Consider the following 12,326-nt stretch of genomic DNA (forward strand, 5'->3'; position numbering starts at 1 on the left):
TATAGTTTTTATACGAACGACTTACATAAGCTAATGTGGTGACATGTTGCCTCAAGCAGTGAAGTTAGCACCAACATAATTCGCTCATATAGAGTTTTCGACCGTTTGACAGTGATACGCTTAATGAATTTGTCATAGTTTTTTTCTCAGAAATGACATTTTTTAAGTGACATTGTACAACGTTATTAACCAAAAGACACAGCATTTCGACGAAGATGTCTTCAATGTTCTTCATCGAAGTGGGGAAACTCACATAGAAACACACCCAAGTCAATTCGAAAACACGCTTTAACCAACACATTGAATGTTATGTTTGCGAAAAAGGACTCTCCCACCTCAAACTCCATTGCACTGAAGCTGGGAATACAGCGTAGCATAATTAAGAATATACGAAAACTGAAGACGGCAAAGGTTCACGTGTTTCCTGCTATACATAAAAATCAACGACTGTTTTCATGAAGAAAATGCCCCCTAAACTGGAACCACAGCGAATACCTTCGACTATTTATTTTCCAGAACTTTCGATGCACATTGGCTACCTTTGTGCCTTCATCCTCGTGATGAAGTCCATTGACAACCAATGAACCTGAAGAAGTTGTATGTCAGTAAAATTGAATTCACAGAATTCCTATACAGATATGTAACTGATAATAAACCGAGACAAATTAGCACAGAAGTAAACAAAATAAAAATATAACTCTCGACGCAGTCAAGTCTCAAACAACGATAGACAATACTAAAAAAAATCATAGCTTTACGTATAGTCCTTTACAGAACTCATCTGAAAATAGCAACAAATTTCAACCGAAATGTATGATAAAAGTGATTGAAATTAATGATTTAAAAATAATAATTATTTAGTAAGAACTTTTCCTATATTTCATTGACAAGAGCAATATTGAATTTCACATTCAGTTTATCTCTTTTTTTCAAATATTACGTCAAGCTTTTATTTCTCGAGGCTTCTCATATCGTAAGTACTCTTACTGTAGAACCACAATGATATGTTTAAGGCGTCATACAATCTACTAAACGACAACGACTGTTACCCAATCGCCATAACTTTAACAGTAAGTCTTGAAATTCTTTCTCGGATATAATATTTGTTTCTACGTACAATCTATTTGTATCCAACGTTGTTTTTGTTGTTGTTGCTTCCGTTTCTCTCAAATCATATATTAGACTGATTTATAATCCCAACATTAACAAAACATTATAATTATGGAATTAGTTGTTTTTAACATTACACCATTGAGGGCCAGAATTAGTGTTAGTTAAAAGATGGAAGATAAACTGTGGAACTTGTAAAGTGATGTACGTTCTTGCTAAAGTAGCACTTTCCTGGCTATCTTCAAAAAGAAGGTATACAGTTTTACGAATCTGACAAACTAATAATGTAAAGTTAAAATCAACAAAGCATGTCTTAAACGACTTTGAGAAGGATTTCTGTATAAAAATAGGTAAGTGGCATTATAAGAAAAAGCAACATCAAATAAATACTTCAATCGCGATGAATGTGGTATGTCTATCACAATTTGTAGGCTTCAATATGAGTATATTTTCATACATATATATGGAAAAAAGGAAATTGTAAGGTTCGAACTTTTCATTTAATTCTTATTCAATACTCTGTTGTCTATTTCTTATGAATAAACTTATTAGCTATATTGTATAACCCCTTGTTACACTCATATAAAAGTATTCACTCTCATACATTTCATTATTTTACTAAAGATACAATGAAGTTTTAGGTTATTAGGCTAACACACATTTCTTTTTTCTTTAATTTAATATTTATCGTTACCAACAGATGTCAGGCTTTTCAGACGAACTCTTACCAGGTGGAAAGAAGCACAAGACTGTCCGCTGTTTATTTGGATTTCGAGAGACAGAGGTGCGTGTGCGCGTACACAAAAAGATAATGCGTTCAAAGTTTTAAGCGAGTATTCCGTATTTATAAGAAGCAGTTGCCTGCTAAGTGGAATAAGAGACGGACGTATTTAAATATGAATATTAAGGTAAGATAAACCTATCTGAAAAGTTATAAGCCTCAGTTAATACTCATGCATGAAATGATAAATAGAATCGGTAACGCAAACTGTTATAATATATAAATTAGTTAAATGTCTGGCTCAGTTCAAACAAATGTGTGTTTCGAACATCAAATACTTAAGAAGTTAAAGTATTTTTTAATGTGATTATTATATATTGTTATAAAGGCAGAGGTAATTGAATATAGTTTATGATAAATTTCAGTTGTATGTCAGTTAAGAATTACCCTCTGGCGTAGGTTTATTTATAAAGTCTATAGGCGCTCGATAGGGAACTACCTAAAAAAGAGAAAAGTTTGTACATATTTTCTATAAACCTAAAATAAACCAAATACTTCATTACTCCAAATAATGAGTTATTGTTATGTTTGTAATAAAATATCTTAATCCAATTAACTCTTTAAAATAATTTCAAATATTTATTTTGGGTTTGTTATTTGTGTACCATATTCCACAACATCGTTATTTTTACATAGAAATGCATGTAATTCTTCGACTAAATTTTGCGACTTTCCATCTCATTGAATAACATCGTGTTGTTTAACCACCTAATTGATTATTTATTTAAATTATTAATAAGATAATTCGTTTGTTTTGGAATTTCGCACAAAGCTACTCGAGGGCTATCTGTGCTAGCCGTCCCTAATTTAGCAGTGTAAGACTAGAGGGAAGGCAGCTAGTCATCACCACCCACCGCCAACTCTTGAGCTACTCTTTTACCAACGAATAGTGGGATTGACCGTCACATTATAACGCCCCCATGGCTGGGAGGGCGGGCATGTTTGGCGCGACGCGGGCGCAAACCCGCGACCCTCGGATTACGAGTCGCACGTCTTACGCGCTTGGCCATGCCAGGCCCAAGATAATTCATTAAATAACTTGTGAAGAAGTAGTTGTACTTGATGATCCCAAATGGATCCTTCTTCCCGAAGTAGTAACTATTATTGCTAAGATATGCATATCCATGGAACAACTATTTGAACAAATAACATTTATCCAGCTACATAAATACATAAATCTTAAACATTCTGGTCTCGATCTCCTTGATTAACGCACATTCTCCATTCCAGTACGAACACACTCATTCACTGGTACAAAGAGGAAAATTTGCCTTTTATAAAAGCGAATCTTGAAAGCTTTTAGAAACATTTTACCACAATTTCTTTTACTGTTTCTGATGGATGTTTTTTAAATCCATTATCTATTGTACTTGAAACTGCACAGCGGACGTTTTTACTACAATGTAACATAGATGTTTATTTCTTAGGTTCCCTTACAAGTTTTCTAACCACCTATCTGTGGATTTATAGTACATTTTGAAAGTACTAAAGCTACATGAGCATATGCGGGTATATCACAATGGTGCTTTGTAAGAATATCTAAAACCGATATGGATATAGTACTTTAATTTTAGAACAATTCTTAAGGTACAAGAAAGGAAACATTAGGCTAGGCTTTTGGCTAATTCCACTTTACTTTTCTTTTAAACAAAACAGTTGTTCAGAAGTACGCCTGCAGTTTTACAAAGCTAAAATTCGAGTTTCGATACTCGTGATTGTTTGAGCACACACAGTTCAATATGTAACTTTGCGCTTAGCAACAAACACCCAATCAACCAATACAAATGACAAATCAATTCCAAAACTTTAAGTAGTATGATGGAATTATATCAAATTTTCCTTCTTTTGTATTACTGTTTTAAAGATATATATCCTTAGAAAATTTGTCCCTTTTTATAGCTATTATATTTACTTTTTCGGAACTTGTGCTCTGTTCCACATTCGTTATGATTGCCCCAAGCTACAACCACAATTATATGTTTTTATAAAGCTTTCATTTCAATAGAAGTTTTCCATATAAATACATTTTCTATTAATAGGGATCCAGTTTCATTTACAATTTGATTATCATTTCTTGATTGTGCTATAAATTTACAGATCAAGAATGGTTAAGTAGCATTTTAATAGCTTAATTATGTAATTTATATTTTCAAAGCTCTTTGCCCACTAGTGGCGCATCAGTATGATAGACAGAGAGCAGATAGCTTATTGTGTAGTTTTGTGTTTAACTTCAAACAAACTAAAACAACAGCGGGTCTGTTAAGTAAAATGTAAACTTTTAAGAAAAACTTTTAAAATCATTTAACTTAATAACAGGTTTTAAGCCTGTTTTCTCAATGATATTATTCATGAATATTGTGACAAAAATTTAATATCACAAACAATTTTCTGTCCAACATTACACACAAATGCTGCTTAGATGAGTTAATAATTACATTCATGTGTGTTTAATATGAACTAATAGTATATTAGCAACCTAATAGTATATGTTTTACAAATTACTAACTCCATTTCTCAGTTAATGTATCTTTCTTTAAAAATATTACGTCAAGCTTCTATTTCCAGAGACTTTTCAAATCGTAAGATATAATTGTTTACCCTAACATTTCATGTTTGGTATAACAATTTTAAATTGTAACAATGCAGTCAATACGCTAATTTATACGATAAATAAATATATTATCTCAGTTTCCAGAGTGTAATATATTTCGTATTTTTACTCAATTCTTCCCCTAACACTTTCTTCCAAAGGTTTCATTTGTTACGTATAATCTAATAAAATTTGGAGTAAAAATAGAATGAGTTTATTTGTAAGCGAACACAGTTTCGAGATTCCATTAGTATACATTTTACTTTATATTGTTGGTGAATTCTGAGCTATTTCTATGTGAAATATTGAGTAATAAAAGTTAAAAACTTATAAAGAATTGGAATTGGAGACAATATATGTACTTATGACTTATGTTTGGTAAAACTTTTTTCAGCGTTCGAAGGAATTAAAAAAAATATATTAATTCACCCTTTATTATACCACGCTTCGTCAGGTCATGCTGTACTTCTTTTTTAAGATCTTCTTTATCAGTTCTGTAAAGGCAGTTTTAGGACAGTTTTATTTTAAACATTCTTTAGGAACTTTCTTTTAGTAAGCAAATCTCTAAACTAATTAATTCTAAAAGAAAATACATTGTATTAATTAAACTGTGAAATTACAATTCATTACTATCTTTATTCTAATATAAAAATGTCAAGAGCACTGATGAGTATCTATATCTTGATGTTGTTTAGGTAATCTTGGAAACTGACGGGAATTAGGATTCTTCATTTAAAGAATTTTGACCACAAGAAAGAAGTTAATACATATGTTAAGTTAAATCTTAAAACAAAATGAGACTGCCAAACGTGATTCTGCTAATAAATCTTTTAGCAATTCTCTTTACTATAGCATCATTCACAAACGAGACTGTTGTTGTTCCTAATGATGCTAGACTTGGACATATTATTAAAAAGTACCATTTTAAAGGACAAACGTTTGCTTTGTTTGATTCTAAATTATCAAACAGTTTTGTTATTCTCAATAACGGTATTCTTATACTGACGTCAGATATTTCTCATAGAGTCGGAAAACCAACACATCTTTTTCTTGAAGAAGAGTTCCCAGAAAATAATTTAAACAGTATTCTTGTGATACATGTTAAACGTAAAAATAATATGATGAAGCTCGATAAGGATTTTTATACCGGGGCTGTATTTGAGAATCTTCCTTCTGGAACCTTAGTAAAAGGCCTGGAAAATATATTCGTTTCTGGTAAAGAAAACAAAGTTACTTACAGCATTTTATCAGAAAGTGGTGACAATGCCTTTAGTATTACTCCTTCTCCTTATAACAGAGAAACCGCAATTGCTATCGTAACTAACCACCTATTGGATCGAAGGGGGAAACACGCATACAGGCTGAAATTGCGCATATTCGACAATGTGGAGGCTGATAGCACTGAAGCAATTCTCTATATTGACATTTTGGATGTTAACGACAATCCTCCAATTCCAGAGAAGTATTTCTATGAATTCCAAGTAAAGAGAAATACAAAAATGTTTTCTGTTATTGGTAATATTCGAGCTACAGATAAAGACGATGACCACCCTGTTTACAAGTTTCAAACACGTCATCCAAAGTTTATTATTATCCCAAAAACTGGACAGATTTTACTATCAGGAATGTTCGAGCAAGAAACTTACCAACTGATTGTTCAAATTCACGATAATCGTATTTCTCGAAAATATAACCAAGATATCTTTTTAATCATAAGAGAGACCCCTCGAGAACCACAGGTTATTGATAGAAAAACCTTATTTGATATAATTGAAGATGATACAAAACATCTAGTGAGATCAAAACGGTCTGTGAGACCGACAAAAAGCTACGTATACAATGAGAGTGATGGAAGTACTGTAAACCAAACTATGTTTTCTCTAGAGAAAAAAGATTCCGAAGAGAATTTTCAAATCGAAGGCTCCAATCGTTGGGTAGAGATAGATAAATCAGGCATTATCAGAGTGAAAGAGCCATGGAATTATGAACAGCTTGGGAAAGAAAAAACTATCGATTTCTGGGTACTTATAACGCAACCAGGCGCTCTAGGTAAGTTTCTTTTGGTTTAAAATTATAAAGGTAATGACTACTGTTTGTTATAATGTGACGTTTAACGTACCTTTGCGAATCCTAGATTGATTTTCGATTCTCATATTTGTTGTGAAACATTTGTGGTAATACTTTTGAGTGATGTGCTAAGAGAGAATGAGTGTTTTAATTTAGATATCTATGCTACTGTATTAGTTGTTTGCAGGAAACCTCTTTCAGTCTAATTCTTAGATTTCCCCTTAATCGTAACTGTATAGTTTATGAAACCTTGTTGTTTCCAGTTAAAGTTACACATGTTACTATAAAGGGATAAGCTTTAGTTTGATATTTAAGGCAAAAATGTTAAACTAACGCAAGATACCAAACACGTGGTACCGTGGAGGAAAAACATTTCATGTTTAAAACTATTCAGTGCTCTTTCAAATGTATATGAACACCCTGAAAACGTTTGGCAAAACTAATTCATTATTCTTTCAAAAAAAAACAACTCAGTAAACATACATATAAAAACATATCAAGGTAAATTAATATTATTTTAATCTCTGAAAGGTGTCACAATGTGTTAAATTTCGTGAACTTGATTAAGAGAAATTACAGATAATATTAAAATCAATACAAGATATAATCACAATTTTTAGTCAGGCGTGATTTACTGTACATGCACAATTGTCTAGAAGGTAATGGTACAACATTTAAAAAATAATTCTAGTTGACCTAACAAACTGTGATACCACGGTAAACTTTCAGTTACAAATATTATAAAAAGTAATGTTTAAATATTTTCAAACAATAAATGGAACATATGTGAAAAATGAACGTACTATCTTTATCCCCAGAATCTAATTTCTTATCACTCATTGGTTCACCCTATGGCTTATTCAAGATAATTTTTTTCTACAGATACACCTCTGGGTTATTTAATAAGGTTTGGATACATAAACGGTACATCTTTGGAAATTATGAGTACCTTTTTTTTGGTACAAAGCCTGTTAAAGTATAAAATCTGCGATTAGCCAAATAATTTTTTGGTAAAATCAAACTGATTTAGTTTGAAGTGATAGTTAAATGTGGGACTCAGAACCAGTAACTGAATAATTCGAGAACGATTATGTTGTTTGTTTTTGGAATTCAACATAAAGCTACACAATGGGCTATCTGTGCTCTGCCCATCACGAGTATCGAAATCCGATTTCCTGCGGTGCTAGTCCGCAGACATACCGCTGTATCACTGGAAGGGAGACGTTCATGTTGTCATAATCGGAAAAAATTACCATTTGTAGTGTTATGAGAAGAGATGCGTTTTGTGCGTTGGACAAAGAATTTAGTTTTTTCTGCCTGTCTGAGGAATAAATGATCATGGTTATCAAGAGATCTGAGATGTTAACCTTTCATGGTCCATGGCAAAATTTTACACCATTATGTCACTGTTTTATTTTTCAAGCACATTAACGCTCCAAGCCATAACTAATGTACGACACATAGCCTGTTTTATCTGTTATTATTTATTTGTCTAATTTCACGTAAATCTACTTGTAGGATATCTGTGCTAGCTGTTTCTAGTTTTGAAGTGATAAATTAGAGGGACGGCAAATAGTCAACATTGCTACTACAATCTGACTATTATTTACTTTATCCATGAAAAATAAAACAGTTGTGCACATACAGGGAAAGGTTAACTCAAATTCCATTTCGATCTGACACTTTGATTGCATCATTCTAGTAAAATATATAGTCATGTGCACGTGTAATGTATAATTAAAGTCTGACTTTGTTACTACTGCAGTTTCAGTGCGATACTTCGTCTGTAATTATCAGTTTTAAAGGAATTTTAAACTTCAGTACTTAACAGAAAAGTTTGTGCAGTCACAGGAATTAAACTCTGGTTTATGGTTTGAATTTCGAGAGAGCCGTTCTTAATTGTGAAGTGATAGAGTAGAGGGAAGGCAAGTAGTCAACGCCACCCGCCGCCAATTCTTGGGCTTCTCTTTATCAATAAAAGATGAGATTGATTGTCACATTATATTTCTCCCTTAGCTGAAAGAGCGAGCACAGTCGGTGACGTGTTTCGATCCCGTGCCTCGATCCAAGTCATTAGGTTACTCAGACCAGCCGATTTCAGAGTTATAATATTCACATTCTTGAATTCACCACCTAGATCTTACTTAATCTGTTAGAACGACATTAAGACCGTCTGATGGGTATAACTTGAAGGGCTAGAACACAACATTCTAGTCATCAACAACGGACTAACTTTGAAAAACCATTAAAGGAAACTGCACCAGATATATGTAGAAACCTATCAAAAATGCAAACCTAACATAATAGTAGAATAATAGATATTATTTTGTATGAACAAAAAATCACATGAACAATATTTCAAGTTCTATATGGCTATCAGAAAATTATCTCAATTATCTTTAGGCTGATGTAGTAATCCACTGTTGCCCAACACCAGTTTCAATAGCAATAAAAGAGACTGGACATAAAGTACACACAATACCAGTCTTTATGTACGCAACAAATTAGATTTAAAATTAAATCTTGGGCAAGTACTTATGATATGTCTCTAAGTGCTAAAAGTGTATTTATGATGTATTACTAGTCTCTTAACAGCCGCCATCCAGTTACCGGTGGAGCGGTATGTCTGCAGACTTACACTGCTAGAAACTCGTGCGGGCAGACCACAGATAGCCTACTGTGTAGCTTTGTGCCTAATAACAAACAACAACGATGTCAGTTTCGTGAATGAAGTGTTGTGCTTTACTATAAACAAACAAACAAACAAACCCATCAAGCATAGTTAAAGTTCAAAACTGTTGAAGAGATTCTGTAAAAGTTGAAAGTTGTTTTCAATCTGTTGAATCTAATTTGTAAAATATATTTTATCTCTCCAACTCTGAGAGAATCTGGAAATACATTTATAAATAACAACAAGAAGTCTCTCAGGATGCACTTGCTATCGACGTGAATAAAGGCCACTCTCATTATTAGATAGAAGTATAATATTCTAAAGGCATTATTTGACTTACGAAAACAGAATAAAAAAAACCACTGTCGCGCTCTTAGCTTGACTCATTCTACAGCAATCCTTAATGGTGAGTACATGTGATGTTCATGGTGATTCACCCAGTTCCGTGAATAACCAAAGTGATAGAAACTTGGTGATTCTTTTGTTTAAGACCAAAAAATGGCGCATGCAAAATTTTGAGAAAACAAAACAAACACAATTCCTCAACTATTTAAACGGTAAAACAAAGAAACACAATCAAGTAATCCAAAATTGCAATCCAAAAAGTAATCCAAAGTCAAGTAATCCAAAATTGAAAATTGGGAATCAAAGGAGCCGAATAAGGTATAATACAAAAACACTGAAAAATAGTTACAATATCAAAAATAGCATTTATCGGAAACTACTTAACAGAAACCTGTACAAAAGACACTTATTAACATACAAGAAGCACCAAAATAATGAGTTACACTTTTTCAATATCACAACATAACTCTTAAAAAGAAAGAAAAGTAGAACAAAACATAGTAAGCATTAAATAAGACTTTATAAATTACACTGAAATAAATTAAAATAAAAAATAGCTTTTAAACATTAAAATAAAAATTGGAACATTAAATGAAATCTTTTAAAGCAAATACAAAAAAATACATAAAACAAAATGTTTTTGAGCCAAAGAGCATAGTAATAATAAAGAAAGAAAATGTTTAACATGAAACAGAGACAAAACATAATCGAATAAGATATTCACTTAATAAGAAGCATGCCTTTGAATAACGTCACGTATATACATCAGAAATTGAACCTTTCAAAATTTACATGGACAAAATATACATATTAAAACGTTTTATAAATTAAACTATGAAGACAGTTCACAAATCATTTTTATAAAAGAAAAACCCTTTAAAATCGCATTTAAACGTACAATACAAACAAAATCAAATATTTAATAAAAATCAAACATATAAATAATTACAAGACACAAAATGATCCCTTAGAAACATACATACTTTTGAAGGGGAAGAAGCACTAAAAACAAAAATTAAGTGATAAAAGTTGATTGTATGCAACATAATACAGTAGATTGGTCAGTGTAGCTTGCTCTCACCCCTATAAATCCACTTGCTTCTTTATACAAACTATTAAATGGAACACAGCTTTAAGAACACAAAATCCCAAGTTCCAAAATTAAAAGTGAGGAACGAAACGACTTGAATACAATATAATATAAGAATGCAAACAATCACAAGATCAGGAATAATGCTTATGAGAGACTAAATAATAGAAACCTATGCAAAAGTAACACGTTAAAAAATACAAATAGTTTAAAAGATAAATGTCCAAACTCTATCCAAGCAAAATAGTTTACTGAAAGAAACAAAGTAAAACGAAACAGAACAAGCTTTAAAACTTTTGTAAATCATTTTGAAATGCGTTAAAATCACTTTTATTATTCAAATTAAAAAAGAATTTTTAAAGCAAATACAAAACATATTAAGGAAATAAATCCTTTTTACTCAAAGCACGACAGTATTAAGAAACATTTTTCCTCAAATAAAAGCAAAAAATAATCAAATAAAATAGTCACATGAATTCAAGTGCATTGTAAAAAATTACATGTATACATCACAAGTTAAAACTAGAAAATGTACATAGGTGCAATATGCAAATTAAAACCCCTTATAGAGCATATTCACATAAGTCTTTTTATAAAAGATAACCACTTATAATGATTTTGAAAAGACAGTACAATAAAAACACAAAAGAAACTCTTAAAAAAAAGAAGACCCGGCATGACCAGGTGGTTAAAACACTCGACTCGTAATCCGAGGGACGCGGGTTCGAATCCCCGTCACACTAAACATGCTCGCCCTTTCAGCCGTGGGGGCGTTATAAAGTTAAGGTCAATCTCACTATTCATTGGTAAAAGAGTAATCCAAAAGTTGGCGGTGGGTGGTGATGACTATCTGCCTTCCCTCTAGTCTTACACTGCTAAATTAGGGACGGCTAGCGCAGATAGGTCTCGAGCAGCTTTGCTGAAATTGAAAACAAACCAAACCTAAAATAACAAACGTATGTAACTACAAACCACGCTATGAACATGATATTTACACACACACATGTATATACAACACACACACAAAAGAACCTCAATAATGAGGTGATTTTATAAACGTTTTTGAAATGGAAATAAGTATAAATTATGGCAAAAATAATTACGAAACTAACTAAATACACAAGTAATCAATGGCTAGAAATGTACGTATTTACATTAGTTTTCAGAAAGACCATAGCTGCTTACTTATAGGATCCCTGACTGTAGATCCTCTAGTGCAGCTGTTGATTTGTCAAGGCAGATAACCTGTCTGGCTCTGACAAGAACTTTTGTAATGCAAAAGTCAAATTTCTTGAGTCCTTTGGTGTTCATCCATTAATAATGATACCTGTCATAGCCATCTTATAACTTTTGTGATTGTGGTTGGTTGACTTTTCCTTTTCCTAGTGTGTGTGTTGTTCTTTTTCTGGAAGATTTCAACTAAATACCATCTAATGGTACACTTGAAGATTTTATTATCATGCTCTAATTTTAGTTTTGGTTTAGTTTTTTACTACTATAGGTGCTGATTCTGTTTCTCTTGTCATTGGCTTCATGGCTGTTGAACTGGAAATCATTAGTCTGGCAGGATGGTGATTAATTTTGTTGGCTCTAGGAGCTTCAGATCTATCTAGTTCATGACCTTGGAACCCTGTCAAATTTATTCCACTATAATTTGATTGTAATGCAAACA

At 32.2% G+C, this 12,326-nt stretch overlaps 1 pseudogene across 1 annotated transcript in view; it reads left to right on the plus strand.

Moving 5' to 3' along the window:
- Positions 1–1,891: 1,891 nt before the first annotated feature.
- The window catches only part of LOC143249432 (neural-cadherin-like), a 353,442-nt pseudogene continuing 343,007 nt past the window's right edge, over positions 1,892–12,326 (plus strand). The window contains exons 1-2 of the transcript XR_013027781.1: positions 1,892–2,018; positions 5,177–6,530. The product of XR_013027781.1 is annotated as a neural-cadherin-like (transcript). The remainder of the gene's footprint in view (positions 2,019–5,176; positions 6,531–12,326) is intronic.

Source organism: Tachypleus tridentatus, chromosome 1 (assembly GCF_004210375.1).
Source record: "Tachypleus tridentatus isolate NWPU-2018 chromosome 1, ASM421037v1, whole genome shotgun sequence".
Lineage (NCBI taxonomy): Eukaryota > Metazoa > Arthropoda > Merostomata > Xiphosura > Limulidae > Tachypleus > Tachypleus tridentatus.